We start from the raw sequence: 19,754 nt of genomic DNA, 5'->3' as shown, positions 1-19,754 counted from the left end.
GACCATTTCCTAGACAAGTCAATGTGGACAGACACACTCCACTAGATGAAAATGGCCTATAGGGAAAGATTGCTCTCTTAGGTGAATACATTTATAGCAGAGATGTTTGTCAACAAAACACACTACACATGGCTGATTTGGGTCCAATTCTTGTATCTATTTAGTAATTTTTCCTGTGACCCTCAATGAAAGGGATTAGCTAAAGTGACAGCCTTCATACTGAATGGGATGCTGACTTTCAGTTAATAGGACAATGACCAGAAAGGAATATTGACTGATGGCAAATTTCACAATCATTTTGGTCCAGAGAGAAGAGAGAGAGAGAAAGCAGGGAAACCAGTTGTCTATCAATCTGTTCTTTGAACAATAAAGTCTGGGCTGTAAAAGATGGTTCTTTTTTTTTTGTCTGTGTTTGTATAACAAGCTGATCGTGTGCAGGGTTGTCTTTGTTACCCCAGAAAGGAACCAGTGCTCTGCTTTTGATAACCCACGAGCCTTTGATGCTGTTGCTGGTGCCATGGGGTGACCAATTTTCCTGAATGGCTCAAACCTTTCAGGGAAACTCAAAGCGATGGCTTAGGGGATGAGAAGAAACATCTCCACTGACCAAGAGGACTCTCTATAAACCATGAGCTCATCATTGTCTTATAATATATATAAAGACTTGTTAAACCCCGAGGTGGAGGATGAATTGCTTGGACTGGAAAGTAGCCATTGCTGTTTTCCCTTTGAATGTCAGGCGTTGAACAGAACAAAGGAGCATAAAGGAAGAAAACCTCAGAACCTGTTCAGATGTTGAACACATAGCACTGTTAAGTTGAATATGAGAGAAGATATGAACTAAAACTTCATGTTGCTTCTCTATATTATGATCTACAGACTAGTCCATCCCTTAACTGACTAATGCCATTACAGGAGAGGGGGTTTCAAATCCTGGTTTCCTCATAGGCTCACAGGTTTAAAGATCGAAGGGACTTCAGGGATAACTAGCACAATTCTTTTTATTTTTATTTTTTTGCATATGAGGAAAACAAGACTTAATGTGCTGGACACCCTCCTTGAGTTCTCTTGACATCACATGAACACAGTCACATTCTGTCTGAATCACATGGACTAATTATTGGTTATCCCTTAGTTTCACTTTGTGACCAATCATACATTGCTACGGTGACATCCTTCACATCCCTTTTCCTGCATAATTCCTCATTTGCAATATGTTATAGCCTGCTCACTCAGGATCTAGCAGACACAGGAACAATTTCCACACAGTTGAGTTGTTACCTATCTGGTAAAGTTTAATTAATTAATTTTTTTTTGTGATATTACGGAATGTTATGTCTGTTGCCTTCCAATTCTTTGCTAAGAGAAAGTGTTAAGATGTATAAGTATGAAAAATAAAATACTAAATAAATGAAATTTAAAAAAAAAGATGTATAGGCATGAAGCTTCTGTGTGGTCTATAAATCTTTGGTCTTTCTCATTCCCCACTGATTTCTTCCTGCATTTAAGTCATTGGGTGGCAAAGTACATACATATAGATTTAATTTGGAAAGTCTTATCAAGATCCTCATACTTCTTTTCCCCTCTTCATCCTTTGCGATAGATTTCGGTAGAGATGCCACAATTAACTTCATGTTAGTCTTTTTTTTTTTTTTTGCAAATACTTATCATCAACATTGCAATATTAGATGCTTAAATATCCTTAGGAAATTATGGGGTTTTCTTTTATTCATTTTTTTTTTTGCTGCCTTTGGTTGCATGATAACACCAACTCCACTACTTCTCTAAGGAGAACTTTAGAATTGTACTTTGACTTCTATTTTCCCTTCTTATCTTCTGATGTCATTTATAGGGAGAACATCAAGATTGATGTGATTCAGCTCCTCCAGCAATATATTCACTCATTGTTCAATGCAAAAGGAGCTCATTTTTAGAAGACCAAGTAAGTTAATGTTTACAGATGGTCTAAAGATGATGTGATTCTTAGCATGCTTTGCACCTTTTCCTACCACTCTGTCATAATCTCTAACAGAAGTGAAATGGAGTCACGCTGAACTGAAGGCCATTTTGCATTTCTCTTTGTTTCATGGGGTGCCATGGTCAAAAAATTCATTACCAAATGGGAATAGGTTGGTTTTATAAAATACATATGTAGCCTGATGCCCTGCTTGTCTTGTTATCTCACTAAATTATTTTTCTTTCAGCCTGAGGAGAGAGAGAGAAACTGGTGGAACAATTTCTATTGATCCTGGCATGAGAGGATGATTTTCCTCTTCACCTCCTCTGGGGTCTTAGTGAACCATTTACACACGTACGCATGAGACAGAAGTTACTTGACAGAAAAAAGGGACATTCTCAATTCTTTGCGGGGCCCTCTTTCTACTTCCTTTCTTCCTTACTCTTACTTTTTAATTTAGACTTACAGGAGGGAGAGAGCAGTAGGTTTTGTGAGTAGGGACCACACAGAGAGGCACAGATAGCATGAACACAAAAGAAAAAACCAAAGTCTCTCAGCTACCCTAACTCCTGTGTTCCCATAGATGTCATTAAGAACAAGGTGACTGGGGATAAGCCAGTGCAATCAGGTGAGTTTCTGATCTTCGAGCAGAGATGGTGACTAGGATTTATGAGAAGGAAAGCCATCTTGAGTTGCTGATACTTCTATTATGTATTCCATTTGGTGGGTCAGCTTGAAGTAGCTGCTTTCCATTTTTAGTCCATGTGTTTGAGATGGGAAGTGTATACCCCTTACATTCATTGCTTTCCATAAACTATAAATATGTGAGGGCAGATTTTCCCCATTTGAACCTAAAGATCCAGGAAAGAAAAGGGAGAAAAGCTAGGGGAAGGAGATGATTAAAGGTGACAGTCTTTGTCAAGAGTGTTTGGTCTAATTTTCCTTTTACTTTATGCATTTAAATCTGTGAATATATTGGGAAGTGACCTGAGAGAGTGGAACCCACTAAAGATTGGGGGCACAAAGTTATGTATAGATACAAGATTCAATATGTTGATACTTTGAGCAATATTCCTCCTCTTTCCCTAGGTTTAGTTGGAGTGTGGCCATACAGGGACCAATCAGAGATCCTTCATTGCTGCACCATGGGTTTTGGGAAGGAAATGAAGTACCCTAAGCATTTACAGGCTGACTACTCCTCTGTTATGGTTAGCAAGGATATTGTAGTCTCTTAGGAAAATGCTCTCTGGTAAATATAATCAATTTCAGAGAACAGCTGATGCTTGCCAGAGAATAACTGATCAAGCCACACAATTAATGGCTCCTATATTGGGGTCCGTGTGATATAATTCAATAAAATATATATTATATATGATACAGCATAGTGTAATGTATAAGGAACTGGCCTGAAAACAAGGAAGACTTGGGATTAAGTTCTGACTCTGATACATACCTGCTGTGTGACCCTGAGCAAGTCCCTTACCTCTCAGTGCTCCAGACCAGAAGTGTCAAATATGTATCCCACAGAAAGCCAGTATGGCCAAGCCAGATTAAAATGCAATTGGTATATATTTAACAAACTAAATAAAAGACAATAAAATGTAGATAATTACATTTAAAAATGAAATCAACATACAGCCTCAGGGATACCTAGGTATAAATTAGTGGCCTCATTTCTCTTTGAGTTTGACACCATTGGCAATTCTAAGACCTTAAACTTTAGGGAGGGTGCAGTGGAAGAGTTTCCCAGATTAATGAAATAATAGTCTGGGCCCTATCCAGTCCCTCTCTATTCCACACATACAAAGATAGACATGAAAAGCCTATACAAGTTGAGCATCCCTCTCTATTCCTCATCTACATGGACAGACATATAAAAGTTTAGCTCTCAAGTAAAAAAAAAAGGTCTTTACCTAAAAAAAGGGATATACACTGGTTGTAATCTTTAAGAAATGCCTAACTTTGAAAAATAATGCAAATGGTGTCTCAGAAAATGTTTCATATATTGCACTTTGAATTCATGATAAATGAAGAAAAATTAGCACATGATTTATAAAATCTTATTCAGTTTTTCACATGAATTTATAAGAGTCAGTGGTATAGCAAAAAGAATGAAGGATTTGGAATCAGGAGAACTGGTTTCAAATTCTGACTCCAGTACTTATCACTTGTATGACTGTGAGTAAGCCAAACTTACTGAGCCTTAGTTTCTTCATTTGTAAAATGAGGATAATCCTTGCATTACCTACCTCATAGGGTAGGTAGGAGAAAACATAATTGGTTTTTCTCTTTTTGGAGGCATACAGGGTTCAGTCACTTGCCCAGGATCATACAGCTAGTAAGTGTCTGAGGGCAGATTTGAATTCAGGTCCTCCTGATTATAGAGCACATGCTCTATCCACCTCATCACCTAGATGCCCCAAACATTGTAAATTTTAAAGTGCTGTATAAACGTGAGTTATTACTACTGTTACGAAGATGTAACATCTAGACTCAGGTCTTGAGGTCTATCTGTCTATACCCATCAGCCAGTCACATTTTGCACACACATATAAAATGAGCCTATTTGTCTTTTTCACCACAGTTTACCCAGTTTACCCCTACTACCCTCACTCCCTTCCCACCACACATTATCAAGAAGTTGTTAAAAAAAAAAAGAAATGAGTAAATTCAGGAAGTTTTGACATATTAAAGATCTCTTCCTCTTGGGCCAGCTTGTTACAGAATACTAGCTGAGAAATAAGGGTTTAGGGGATAGAAGCTATTTATTATATAGCTTAGGAATTTTTGACAGTGAGGTGGTTGTCCCACTGTACTCTACCTTGGCCCAACTACATCTGGAGTATCATGTTTGGTTTTGGGATACACATTCTAGGAAGGTAACTGACAAGCTGTAATTTATCCAGATCAGGGCTACCAGGATGCCGAGTGTGGTGGAGACCTTACCATATGAGAATTGGTCTGACTAAAGGGACTTGTGATGTTTAGTCTAAAGAAGAAAAATCCTGAGGGATATAATAGCTGGTCTTTATTGATAGGTTGTCCTGGGCAAGAGGGATCATGGTTATTTGACTTGGCCTGAGAGGCCAGAATGAGAAACGGTGGGTACAAGTTGCAATGATGTAGGTTTTAGAGGCAGCTAGGTGGCACAGTAGATAGAGTACTGGGTTTAGAGTCAGGAAGACCTGAGTTCAAATCTGGCCTTAGAGACTTCCTAGCTGTGTGACACTGGGCAAGTCACTTAGCCCTGTTTGCCTCACTTTTCTCATCTTTCAAATGAGCTGGAGAAGGAAATGGCAAACCACTCCAATATCTTTGCCAAGAAAACTCCCAGTGGGATCATAGAGTCGGACATGACTGAATGACTGAACAAAAAACAAAGGAAGAAAACCTTCTAATATTTAGAACTATCTGAAAGTGAACAGTCTGCCTTAGGAGGTAATGAGTTACTCATCAACGGGAGTGTTCAGGCAAAGGAGATACTTGTTCACGCTTGGGTTGGATTAGATGACCTTTTGATCTCCTGCCCCAAACTGAGGTCTCTGATTCATTAGTCAAGACCATGAGTTTGTATTATACATAGTTACTTGGGTCCTCTTGAAGCACAAAAGACAACAACAGCTACATTTTGGGACAGCTTCCATCGTTACAAAGATTTTTGCCTGATGTCATGCTGAAATTAGCCCCCAGGTTCTCACTGCTCCTGGTTCTGTCCTCTGAGGCCATATTGACAAAATCTCATTCTATCTCCACATTACAGCCCTTCAAAAATTTGAGGACAGTGATCATGACCCTTCAGAGTCTTCTGTTCTCCAGTCTAAACATTTCCAGGTCCTTCAACAAATCCTAAAATGACATAGATTTAAAACTTGTTACCAGCCTGGCTGTCCTCCACTAGACACTGTATCTTATTATAGTACTTCTTAAATGTTAGCACGTGAGAGTAAACGTGATCCTGGAACCTCTGCCTATCTTAAAGAAACCCTAGATGCTATTAGCTTTTTTTTAGATAGCCACATCATACTACTGACTCACAAGTCATGGTGAATTAGAAGACCACAAATTGACATTATCTATGTTGTATTGTAGTTTTACATATTTTGTTAAACATTTCCCAATTACATTTTAATTTGGTTTGGACTTCACTCAGGGGTTTTGCAGGCCTCTAGGAATCCTCAAGCTGTGAGTTTGACATCTGTCAGAGATTATTCACCCTGTCCGAAAATGAAATGAGGGGAATTTGGCATGATCTATCCTTGTTGAAGTCCTGCTGGCTCTTTATAATCACTGCTTCCTTTGGTAGCTATTCACTATGTCTTTTATGTTCCTTTCCAGAATTTTCCTAGGAATAAAAGTCAAGTTTAATTGGCCTATAGATGCTGTTCTTCCTTCCTTCCTTCTTCCTTGACAATATTTGCCTTTCTTTGATCTTCTGCTCTCTCTCTCCTCTTTCCCATGATCTTTCAAATATAGCCTAGAAATCATGTCTACCAGTTCTTATCAAAAGCATGTAGGTGTTCTTTCTCTCTCTCTCTCTCTCTCTCTTTTTTTTGCTTTTAGGCAATTGGGGTTAAATGACTTGCCCAGGGTCACACAGTTAGTAAGTGTCAAGTGTTTGGTCTGAGGCCGGATTTGAACTCAGGTCCTCCTGACTTCAGAGCCGGTGCTCTATCCACTGTGCCACCTAGATGTCCCAGGTGTTCTCTTAATAGGTTCTTACTAGTCTTAAGAATCAACTCCCTGTTAGTTATTTTTGTTGTTATTTTTTGTGCAGGTCATTTTCTTCAGTGGAGAAGAGAGAAAAAACAATAGAATGGAATAGCTGTCTTCTCTCTCTTGTCAGTTATTCTCACGTCATACACCCCAAGCAAAGATCCTGTCCCTGTCCCTGTTCCATTTTCCAAATAAAAGCTTAAAATCCCCTCCCAAAAAACCACCTTTCTGTTGTCCTTAGCCAGCCTCTCAGTTCATTCTGAGGATTAGCGACCCTGACATTCTTTTAAACAAGCCTTACTTTCCTGTACATGTGGCTGTGTAGCTTCTGTACTTCTAGATTCTGGTTTCAGTTGGTATCCCTATAGAAATATCTCAATAACAGGAAGAATCAGTGCTCCCATCTTTCAGTATATTGCCCAAAGACTTAAATTTTCTTTCTTTCTTTCTTTCTTTCTTTCTTTCTTTCTTTCTTTCTTTCTTTCTTTCTTTCTTTCTTTCTTTCTTTCTTTTCTTTCTTTCTTTCTTTCTTCTTTCTTCCTTCCTTCTTCCTTCCTTCCTTCCTTCCTTCCTTCCTTCCTTCCTTCCTTCCTTTCTTTCTTTCTTTCTTTCTTTTTTTCTTTCTTTCTTTCTTTCTTCCCTCCCTCCCTCCCTCCCTCCCTTCTTTCTTTCTTTCTTTCTTTCTTTCTTTCTTTCTTTCTTTCTTTCTTTCTTTCTTTCTTTCTTTCTTTCTTTCTTTCTTTCGAAGTTAGGACTTTCAAAATCCCAGGCTCATATTATGGAAAAACACTGAGTTTTTTTCTTCCTATGAGATAGACAATTATCAGTTGACTTTGTCCCTTTCACAAGGTGGTTTTTTTTTTCTTTACCTCCAGGGGCCAAGCTGTTTTGGAACACAAAACAATGAGCCAGCTAGCTAAGAACAGAGTTCAAAGTAATTTAACCTGTCTTTGAATTTCCTTCCCCTGCATGCAAGGAGGCAAGTTCTTTGGTCCAAGCCTTCATTTGACTTAGGGCTAGGAAGTCCTTACACCTCCTTTCTCTTTTCCTTATGAAGATCCTGTACCCTCAAACTCTTTTCAGTAGGAAGACTCTGCCGAAGAAGCCTGATAGGGGTAATATGAGTCTTGGATACTTCAGTTTTCTCCTAGCATGAGTCTTTGAGTCTTATGCAAATGAAAGGGAGAGAGAAATGCAAGGAGAAACAACAACAACAATAAACACGCCTATACGGATCTGTGTTTTAAGGAGATATCACCTGACATCTCAATCCTTTGTTCCAAATTTGTGTCTTTATTATATATATGTGGCTGGCAACAAGCTCCTCAGACTTTCAGCTACCCTAGAACATTTACCTCTCTGTACTTATTTTAAATCCCACAAATGGTGACATAAGGTGTCCCATTCTCTCATCTCTCTGTCACTAAATGAGAACCCAGCCACTCTCTCCAGCTGAGACTTGAGCCTTGTACTTTGACCAAAAACCCCGTATGGATCAGACAACAAAAGATTTCTTCTTTTCAAGTAAAACAAGGATGTTCAGGTGAAGAAGGAAATGTCAGCAGCACAACCCTGGTCCTATAATCTTTCCAGGGCTATTACAAGGGTTGGTTGTGCCCAAAGCAGAAGGTTGCTGGTGGTGATTAAAGCAACCTAGAAATGACTTCAGGGTTCTTAACAGGATTGGGCATGACCAATTCCTACTCAGTTGGATGAGGGCTGATTGGGTCAATGTTTGTAATTGGTGTTAAGGGGTGTGCTGGTAAATGTTTTAATAACCATCTCTCTAGAAAAAAAAATATAAGCAAGACACACTTAAGTTTAATCTGTGTTGTTAACATTCTTAAGTCTAGATGATCAAGAGACCAATCATACCCTGATTTGTAGTGTTGCCACTTTTAGAAATGTAAATGCTCACTCTGAAAATTTAACAACCAGCTCTTTAATCTGGTGTCAGCACACTCCTGGTGGTGGTGCTAACAGATTAGAAAGGGGATGAGGGAAATGGCTACTGAAAAAAAAAGTGATTCCTCTTTAACCTCTGCTTCAAACTAATTCAACATGACCAGGGATGGAGGCCTTGTAGCATTAAACTTTATGTCTTCAAATTAGTTGGTGAGAATAGAATGGTCAGAAAAGAGCTATTTTCTCTTCAGCTCAGACCTCTGTTTGATTCTATAGATACCTGGGAAAATAAAATCATTTTTGCTCAATTAAAAAAAACACAACCTTTTGCCTCTACTATGTGATGGACCAACTCTCCAAAGGACATAAACAATAGTCGTCACACATAGGATTTTAGGGTTGGAAGGAACTTAGTTAAACTTCTTTTACAGATGAGGAAACTGAAGTTCAGAGAATTTGGGTGACTTTTCCAAAGTTCCATTGTTAGTAAAGGGTCACAGCTATGACTCATACCTACGTCTTCTGACCCCTTCTCCTCCAGCATTCTCCTCCTAACACCTGAAATTTGTGTAGCATTGTAAGATAATTTGAAAAGCACTTCATTTGATCCTCAAAATCAGCCCTAAAAGGCAGCAAGTATTATATAGAGGAGTTGAGGATGACATCAAAGTTGTATTGTACAAGTGTTGGTATTCTAGTTTTCCAGATGAAGAAAGCAATGCTCAGAGGTGTTGGATGCAGTCATAAACCAGTAAATGACAGAAGTGTGAATGGTGCTTCAAGTTCACCTCTCTTTTCCTTGACATCACACTTGTGACCTGTCTTGCCTTCCCTCTGGGAAATCTGTCCCTCTACAGCACACACTTGAGAAGTAATTTACTGCAGGGTCTCAAAAGAGTGAACACAGCTTCCCAAAGTGCATAGCTTAGTGCTTTCCAGCTTCATCTCTAGGAAATGGCATGGGTCTGCAGTAAATATTTATTATTTCACAAGTTTTTCTAGCCCAGATGTCTTTCCTAAACATGTATCCCACATCTCTGACTGCTGGACATCTCTACCTGATATCTCATGATGTTGGAAACATTGATGTCTCAATGTTTCCAAAAACTAAATTCATCATCTTACCTTCTAAGGCTTCACTTTTTACCAATGTGCTTCTCTCTGTAGATTGAATCAATCCACAAGCATTTATTAAGACTTTTCTATGTGTCAATCAATGTTCTAGGGGATAGAAAGAAAGGCAAAAAACAGTCTCTGAATTCAAAGGAATACATATTCTAAGAGGAGGGAGAGAACATGTAAACAAGAACAACTTTACACATATACATATGCACACATATATATGTGTACATATGTGTGTATGTGTGTGTAAACACAGAGAGGGAGAAAAAGAGGGGGAGGGAAGGAAAAAGAGGAGAGAGAGACAGAGACAGAGACACAGACAGAGAGACAGAGAGAGATACGGAACGTAAACTTAAAGAGAAAGACAGACACTAGAAGCTGGGGAACCTAGAAAGGCCTCCTGAAAAAGGAAAGACTTAAAATGAATATTGAAGGAAGCCAGGAAAAGAAAATAGAAGAGAAAAGGGAGAGCGCTCCAGGCATGGGCAAAGGAATGTCACATTCAAGAAAATATAAGTAGGCTAGTATAGCTAGATTGCAGAGTGTGTGGAGGGGATTAAAGTGTAAGAAGACTGCAAAGCTAGGAAGGGACAAGGTTATGACAAGCTTTAAATGCCAAACAGAGGAATTCATTTTTGATCCTAGAAGTAAATGAGGAGACACTAGAGGTCACTGATGATGGGCAACATTGAGGGATCAATGTTTTAGAAAAATAACTTTGGCAGCTGAGTTGAGGATGGATTGAAGTGGGGAGAGATGATACAGAGAAACTGATTAGAAAGCTATTGCAAGGGGCAGCTAGGTGGCACAGTGGATAGAGCACTGGCCCTGAAATCAGGAGGACCTGAGTTCAAATCCAACCTCAGACCAAAACACTTGTCACTTATTAGTTGTGTGACCCTGGGCAAGTTACTTAACCCCAACTGCCTTAAAAAAAAAAGAGAAAGAAAGAAAGAAAGAAAGAAAGAAAGAAAGAAAGAAAGAAAGAAAGAAAGAAAGCTATTGCAATAGTCCAGGCAAGAGGTAATGAAGGCCTGAAGTAGGTTGTGGCTATGGGAGTCTTTATATGAGAGATAGATATGTGGCTTAAAGGAGACTGAGGAGTTGAGGGTGACATCAAAGGTGGCAGCCTAGTGACTAGGAGGATGGTGGTGTCCTTGACAATAATAGGAAAGTTGGGAAGAGGGTAGGATTTAGAAGAAAAATAAGAGTTCTGCTTTGGACATGTTGAGTCTGGGATGCGCATGGGACACCAGTTTAAAATGTCCAAAAGGCAGTTGGTGATGTGGGACTGGAGCTCAGGACAGAAACTTGGGTGGCATATATAGATTTGGAAGTCATCTGCATAGAAATGATTTATGGAAATTGATGAGATAACCTTAGTAACTATTTACATTTAAATTAATTCATTTCAATGCATAATGAAATGATAAACAAACCTATATCACCCTATGAGATAGTATAGAGAAGAGGTGTCAAATGCAGGGAGGAGTGTGAGGAACTCCTGAGTCAGGCAGAACCAGATTAAAATGTTACTGAGAAATGTTTAACAAAATAAGTAGCCCAATTATATGCCAATAAATTTAACAATTTAAGTGAAATGGAAGAATATTTTAAAAACTACAATCTGCCTAGATTAACAGAAGAGGAAATATACCTAAATAAACCTATATTAGAAAAAGAAATTGAACAGGCCATAAACAGGCTTCCTAAGAAAAAAGCATCAGGAACAGATGTATTTACAAGTGAATTCCACCAAACACCTAAAGATCAACTAATTCCAATATTAAAGAAATTGTTTAGAATAATAGGCAAAGGAGTTCTACCAAACTCCTTTTATGAAACAAATATGGTGCTGATACCTAAACCAGGAAGAGCCAAAATAGAGAAAGAATATTATAGACTGATTTCATTAATCAATAAGGATGCAAAAATCCTAAATAAAATACTAGCTAGGAGACTACAACAATGTATTATAAAGATTATACATCGGAATTAGTGGAACCAAGAGAACATTCTTAGAACAATATTATTCTAAGAACAACTCTGAACCATTAAGTCATTCTGAATATTATAAATACTCTAATCAGCTACAAAGCACTTATGAAGGAAGACACTATCCATTTCAAGAGAAAGAACTTATAAATAAAAGCATATATAGTATGGTTTTACACACACACACACACACACACTGTGTCTAATGGTAGCCTTCTCTAGGGTTGAGCAGGGAGGGAGAGAGAAAGAAAGGTGCACAGCAGAGAATAAAATAAAACTTAGAAGGGAGCACAGAAAAGCAGAGTAGCTTTAAAAATGATATGTAGTACTTATTACATAATTTTTAAAAAAATAAACAGTATGAAATGGAAATCCATGGTTTTATATTGAATCATCTTTTTATGTTGTACTGTGTACATGGAAATTTTTTTTATCTTTTCATATTTAAGTTCAAAATGAATAAAAATAAAAAAACCTAAAATAAATAAAAATACAATAGAATACACAGAATGTTAATATGTAGTTTTCTAAATCAACATGCAGCCCTCAGGGATCCTTATGTACATTTAGTGCCCCATTTCTGTTTGAGTTTGACACCACTGGCATAGAGCAAAAGGAAATTTGATGTTTTAAAATAAAATACATAAAGGCAGCTAGGTGGTACAGAGGACAGAGTGCTGGGCCTGGGTCAGGAAGATACATCTTCCTGAGTTCAAATCCAGCCTCAATACTTCCTAGCTGTATGACCCTAGGCAAGTCACTTAACCTTCTTTGCCATAGTTTCCTCATCTATAAAATGAACTGGAGAAGCAAATGGCAAACTATTTCAGTATTTTTGCCAAGAAAACTACAAATGGTGTCATGAAGATATGACTGAATAACAACAACATAGAATTACAAAGGAAACCAATTATATTGAATTACAGTTATCAAAATATTTTTTAAAAAACCAAGTTCACAGACAATCCCTAGAGTATATAATAATAATGATAATAATAATAATGATAATAATATCTACCTTATAGGGCTTTTGAGAAGATCAAATGAGATGTCAACTGCAAAGTGTTTTACAAATTTGAAAGCACTCTTCAAATGGTAGATGTTGATGATGATGATGATGATGATGATGATGAAAGAGCACTAGAGTTGAAGTCAAAAATACCTGAATTCAGACTTTGGCTTTGAGACTGACTACCCATGTGATCTCTGAGCACATTATTGAACATTTCTGGGGTGCAATCACTTCACTTGTAAAAGGAATAGATTGGAAAAATGATTTCTAAAGTTCTATTCATAATCTTGAGGACTATGTGAGAATTTATGAGGGGGTGTTTACTTCTTCACTTAAGCTTGAGTTACATGCTATCCAGTTTCTAAGTGGATACTGGGTGATTTTAATTCTTTTATTTCCTCCAACTGTTTCTCTGCTTTTCCATCTTTAATGGAAGTTCAACAGTTTTGTGGTCAGCTAATCCACGCAGTGTGTGTGTGTGTGTGTGTGTGTGTGTGTGTGTGTGTGTGTGTAGGAGTGGGCATGGGGCAGTGTGAGAGGAGAATCCCTATGATGAGAATTCTGTTGAATTCCTAATCCTCATGAGGATTTTATAGTTGCCCATTCATTCTCAGATGATTAAGTCTTCATGTTACAATACTTTTGTGAGTATTCTCTTGTTCTTCCCTCCACCTTACTTCCACTTACCCGCTCCTAGTATACATATACAAACATATGTACATATACACATACACACATATCTGTTTCTTCACAACAATGCCAAATGTGTGTGTTTCCCTAAGGAAAAAGGGATCCAGGAGTAATAGAAATAAAAATAACATTAGTTCTAAACAATAGGGGAATTAGATCTGAATGTTTTTAAAATTAAAGATTACATCTTATTAGGTTGTTTAAATGGCTTATGTTGATGGCCATGGGCCACATGGTCCATGGGGTTTTCTTGGCAAAGATACTAGAGTGATTTGCTACTCCCCTGAATCCAGTTCACAGGCAAGTCAAAACACACTCTTGCGACGTCATTGTTCCTCTTTGGCAATGGAGGACACACAATAACAACATGTTGATGGCCACGAGGTAGAAATGACCATGCAAGTTTATGCTGGTTGTTTAGTGAAAAAAAATTTTTTTCTAAAAATGTTTTAATCCAGAAGTGAAACTGGGAACTTTTAGGACATCCAAGGAGTTGATTACCTCCTTCACTTATTACCAGAGAGACAGAGCACAATTTAGGGATGGGCCTGAAATCCTATGACTACTTAACTGTCAGAGCTTAGTGAGAAACCTTCATTGCAAGGTCTCACATTTGAGCAAAGTTCCAGTGATTCTGTGAGCATTAAACTTGCCTAGATTTCAAGATTTTAGATAAGAAACAAAGGAAAAGAATGAGTCTTAGTACAAGATTGTAAGAAGTTGTGAAAAAATGAAGGAGGTGAAAAATCTCTATTTGGAACTAAGAATTGCCTGATGAGGTAAAAAAACAGCTCCATCACCTCATCAAAGAGAATGAGGCCCAAGCAATCCGCGGCCAACACTGACGAACTAATTAGAGGGTGATGGGAGGAGGCAATTTAAAGAGAGATTGGGGAGGGGATGTGCAGCTTTTTCTTTCTTTTTTTTTTGGCAGATCATTTTTTGCCTCATTGTTTTTATGTTAATTGAGTCTCGTTTGATTGGTGGAAACCACTTAATTCCCTTTCTATTCTCTTCCTTCTCTCTTTCTCACTCCCCACCCCCACTACTCAACTGCTTGGCAATTTTCCAGATTACTGAATCTCTTCTCAGTTACTGTGATAGTCATCTTCCTACTGATTGCAGAATTATTTAAGGTGTCTGCATTTTTCCATTCTTGGCTATGATCATCCTTTCATTTTTTTTTGTCTTATGGCTAGGGCCACAAGCTGTCAGCTCATATATGCTCTTTCTGGAAACCCATGGTTTGAAGGACCTCATGTGGAAGGATACACTGAAATTAGAACATGTCCTGGACATATTGCTGCATGTTGTGTAGTTTATGCTTTCCAAAGAACTTGAGGTACTGACAATAAATTCGGAAAAGTATTGAAGTTGAATGAATTTTTAAAATTTTATTTAAAATGTAACTGGGTCCTATTCATGGTCCTTTCCTCTGTTTGGATTATAGTTAACTTCCTCTGGGCCTATGGGGAAAATAACAATAATTCAAATAGATGAGAGGGTATTGTGTGGATCTTGATACATAAATATTTTATTAAAAGTTTAACACTGAACATTAGCACAATTAGAATTGATTGGCAACTATTTACATTCAAATTAATTCATTTCAATTCATAACGGATCACAACTTTTCAGTCCTCCCCCACCAAGTCCTCATTAGGATTTTTTTAGTTATTCATTTATTCTCAGGTGAATGAAATCTTTATGTTAGAATATTTTATGAATATTCTCTTTCTTGCATTGTCTTGCTGAACCCGTTACTTGTCCAAATTGTACCCAATGTCTTTTTCTATGAAAAATAGGAAACATGTTTAACGCATATCTGTATATGTATATATACATATAAACACTTGTATGTGTATGTGTATGTGTATCTCCATATATACACATACATGTATCTATATCCATAGCCCATGCCTTCCTGTTTCCAAGCCTAGGGCACTTTCCATTATGCTACCCTGCCTCTTGCTGTTAATTGTAATTATAATAGAAGTTCAGAGAAGGCAATTACTAGAGTGACTATAAAATGCAAAACTTGAGGTGGATAGAGCACTAGATTCGGTGGAGTCAGTCAAAAAATGAATTGAGTTGCTTCACAGGTTTCCTGTCATTGTAAGCACTCAAATGGGGGTTGAATGACTTCTGGTAATATTGTAAAAATAATTTAGTGTTTCAGGTGCGGGTTGAATCTCCGAGGTCCCTCTCAGACACAAAGCCCTACAATCCTAGTGACAGTATTTAATGTTTACTGAATTGAATTCAGTGTGAAACATTGCTACTTCTGGAGTGTTCTGGAAGAAGTCTTTGCCAAGTGAGGTGTTGGGATAGGGGGAGGGGATAATCTATTAAGCTACTAGACACCATTAATATTTGTTTGAATTTTTGTTAGAGATGAGAACTCTAATTCTAGACAATTTTGATGGGGGGAGGAGGGGAAGGTTTGGCTGTAGTATGAGGTATGACCCGGGAAGGGCAGGCTGGGATGAGGCTGAGGGGCTTTGGGTAGCCAGGGGGTAACATGAGAATAGTAGATGACAAGGAGTGGAATGAGAAGGGGAGCAAAATGGGTTAGGTCACATAAAATGGAAGAGGGATACTACCAAATAAGAAGTTTGCCTTTCTTTACCATTTTATCAAGGATGGCATTGAGGAATAGGATTAGGAACAAACTGGAGTTAAGCATATAGGGGGAAAAAATGATCCAGGTTTTCTTGTGGAAGCCAATCTGTGATTTTCTTCTAGGGTCAGCATACTCCATTCTAACTGCAATAGGATATTTTCCCGAAGTCCCCTGTGATGATGGGCACTTTTTATATATTTCAATGAGGAAGAAGGAGAGAAGCAAATGTGGCCTGTCACATTGGTCTCTGTTTTGTGAAGATAATCTACATTTGTTTTTCATCCCTAAAAGGGAACTATCTTTTGGGAAGCTCAAATATTTGTTAGGTAGAATTTTTAAACATTGCCCGAATACTCAATAATTTTTTGAACAACTTTTGTAGAAAATGGAACTTTATTGCAATTAAAAAAAGACAAAGACAATTTGATAATAATGTCTGTAATTATAACGTACCAGCTATTTACACATAATTATACTTATGTACAGGCATGAATAGAGGTTCATTACATGTAACTTTTAAAGTTACATGGCAAACTCCAGCAATTTGTGAAGTCACAATTTAAATGTTTTTAGTAGAAATAAGCTGAAAAATACATATTTCACTTTATTGGGTACCACTGTTGAATGATATATCGAGGTCTGAGCAAAGAAGTGAACAATATGCATCAATGTTAAAATTATCCTCACAATGAGCAGCAGTATTAACACCCTAAATAGAATCAATAATTGGTTCATTAAAAACAAAATATGCCTTCAATTTGTATAGCACCTTTCTTTCAAAATATTCAAAGCATTTCACATTTATCTCACTTGCCCTCATCATATCCTGGTGAGGTAGGCAGTGTTAAGTATTATTATCTCCATTTTGCACATGGAGGAACTGAGGCACATAAGTTAATTGGTTTGTCCAAGCAAGTCAAGAGTTGTCAGTGATGTCCTGGACTCATGACTCCAAAACCAATACTTTATCAACTACAGAGCTGTTGCCTCCTCTTTGAAATTGATGAAAGATGCTATTTTACATTACTAGAAAAATAGAAAAAAAACTATGCATTTTCCTCTTTTCACTGCATATTTCAGACTGATATTACACTCATGCAGAAACTGATCAGGGAAGTACCTTTTTTTTGGTAAAGATTTGAGTTTATTCTTTTTGTTTTTTTAAGTAAAGAATGTTGAAATGACTTAGCCCTAGGAATTCCTTGAAAGGATGTTTCTAGCCACTCACAACTTATTGTGACATTATGCCATTCATAAACCAGTCTTTCCCCAGGGTAAAAAGAAATGGAAATGACTAATTTTATTTATAAAATTATTGATTTAGTGACTTAGTCTATAGTTTTAATTACCTCATACACATTTATGCATTACAAAATCTTGGAAAGGTAGAAAGGGAATTGGGAAGATTGTTCCATTTTCCTGATGGGTAAACAGAGGCATATAATTGAAATCATCTTTTTCTTTTTCAGGAGGCTAAACACATAATAGCTACTTGACAAAGTTACTAATTTGAAAAAAAAATTAGTTACTAATTTAAAAATTAGTTACTAAATAAAAAGTTAGTTAAAAAAGTTACCATTTTGAAAAAAATGTCTAAATGTGCTAAATGCAAAGTGAAAAACTCAATACTTATTAGATCTTGATAGAATGTAACCTCTTTGAAGGCTGGGACTATTTCCACTCTTGGGTTTGTATCTTCAGTTTCCAGTGCAGTCCCTGAAACATGTGGTGCTCAATGAATGCTTGTTGATCAAATTTTAAATAATGACTAAATTTAAAATAATTAGTAATGGGCCCAGGAATTCGAACCTAGAATCCAAGAACCTAATAAGAGCCTAAGAAACCTTTTGTGTTTCTAGAACCTATTTTTATTTTCCTATAGAAAAATATACCCATAAGAATCACCTGCCATTGTTTTTGTAGAATAGATAACTATGCCACCTGCCTGTGTAACGCTAGAGAAGATTAAAAAAAATTTTTTTTTGGTAGTTTTAAGAAGGAAAACTTTAGGGATGGGTGATAAATATCCTAAATAGCTTAGGTATTTAATAAATATGTGGAGACTTGTCCAAGAAATGTTCAAATTCCTTTTGGTTTTTCACTATTTTCATCTAGTGAATGGAGTTGCCATCTCTCAAGGGAGGTCTTTTTTACTGCAATGCCATTTACCAGGAGGGACAACTTAGGATAAAAGAATCACTTCATACTAAAAAGCACTAGGTATTATTTTTATATATACTCAGTTCTGTAATCTATGTTGTAAGTGTGTGTGTGAGACGGTGGGGCGTTAACAAAAGAAAACCAAGTCATTAAGATAGGTAGGGCTCCTATAGTTTTAACTTGCATTCTTGAGGGGTCAAAAAGTTTCTTCCTTTGAGCATTAATTATCCTTTAGAGCATATTAGATTATATAATTACTATATAGGTGAGGTTTTTTTTAAAGGAAATGGATGTAATGTAATAAATTGGAACACTTTTTTTTCCATCTGAAATTTTCTTCTACATCTTGACAGTCTTTCATGTATGTAGTAGGGGTTTAATAATGCTTACTGTATCAAGTTGAATTATGAATTATAATCAGTTATTATGGTATAAAAAAGGCAAAAAAAATCTCATGAGAATCAAAGGCAAACTGTAGTATTATACATGTTGAAAATTGCAGTCATTAGTACTATGTTATCGACTCATCTGAATCACTAATTAGAAGTGTCTGGAATTTGATTTTCAAGGTCAGGTAGCTCACACATAATCAGTCAAGTTTCCTCCAATGCCTCACTCGTTCCCTAGTTAGACACAATAACAATTTCAAGCTTCTGGCACAGGTGGGTGCAGGGAGGAGGGGATAAAGCCCAATTAATTATAAATACAGCAGCTTGGTAAATCACTCTTTTCTTGAGAATGTGTTCTTTTCCTGGTAAACCCGTGTGAATATTTTAAAGGAACAAAAGGATTATGTTTATACTGCTAAAGTTGGTGTGCTTCTGGGCACATTTGCCATGAAGTTTAGGATTAGAAATTACCAGACCTGGAAGGGAATTAGTTGACAATACAAACCAAGTTTTGAGTACTAATGCTGGATGCTATTCTGTTATTCAAATGTATTCTTAACAAGAATGATGTCTTCAACAGATCAGTCAGTACGGCAGCTTCTTATGGAACTTTGGAGAGCAAAAAGGATTTCCTGGTGTAGTGCTGGTGCCAGTTAGATACCTAGGACAGCTCACAGTGCCAATGAAGTAAAGATTGGGAGTCTGATCTCTCAATGGGTTGGTCAGTCAACAAGCTTTTATCAATTGTTTAGGTGGCAATATAAGCAATCCCAATAAACCTCTTTCAAGACCATAGACAACCAATCTCCCATAAGGAAGTGTAGGTAAAGAAGCCTGACTGGCTGAATGATATAGGAAAAGCAACTCAAAACTCATTCTACAGATGATGGGCTAGTGCTATCATCATTTTAAACAGCAGATGTCACATGGTTCAGTGAAACAAGTGCTATACAGGTGCTTTACTCTTCCAAGTTCTCTAAGGAATGTCTCACCATTGGCTTGTGAAGACCTTACATTTTGGAGCTGTGACTGATGCTGAAAATTTTTGAGTGGAACCATAAGTGTTTGGCAGTCCTCATTATGGTGGAAGGATTGAGAAGAGCCATGTGAGTCACGCTGTACAAAGCAAAAGAGGGCTGCCACTGTAAGCTGAGGCAAAAAGAATAATAAAAACATTGGAGCAGATAT

This window comes from Phascolarctos cinereus, unplaced genomic scaffold, assembly GCF_003287225.1.
Source record: "Phascolarctos cinereus isolate Bilbo 61053 unplaced genomic scaffold, phaCin_HiC Scaffold_4;HRSCAF=312, whole genome shotgun sequence".
In the NCBI taxonomy this organism is placed as follows: domain Eukaryota; kingdom Metazoa; phylum Chordata; class Mammalia; order Diprotodontia; family Phascolarctidae; genus Phascolarctos; species Phascolarctos cinereus.
This window is presented reverse-complemented; position numbering follows the sequence as displayed.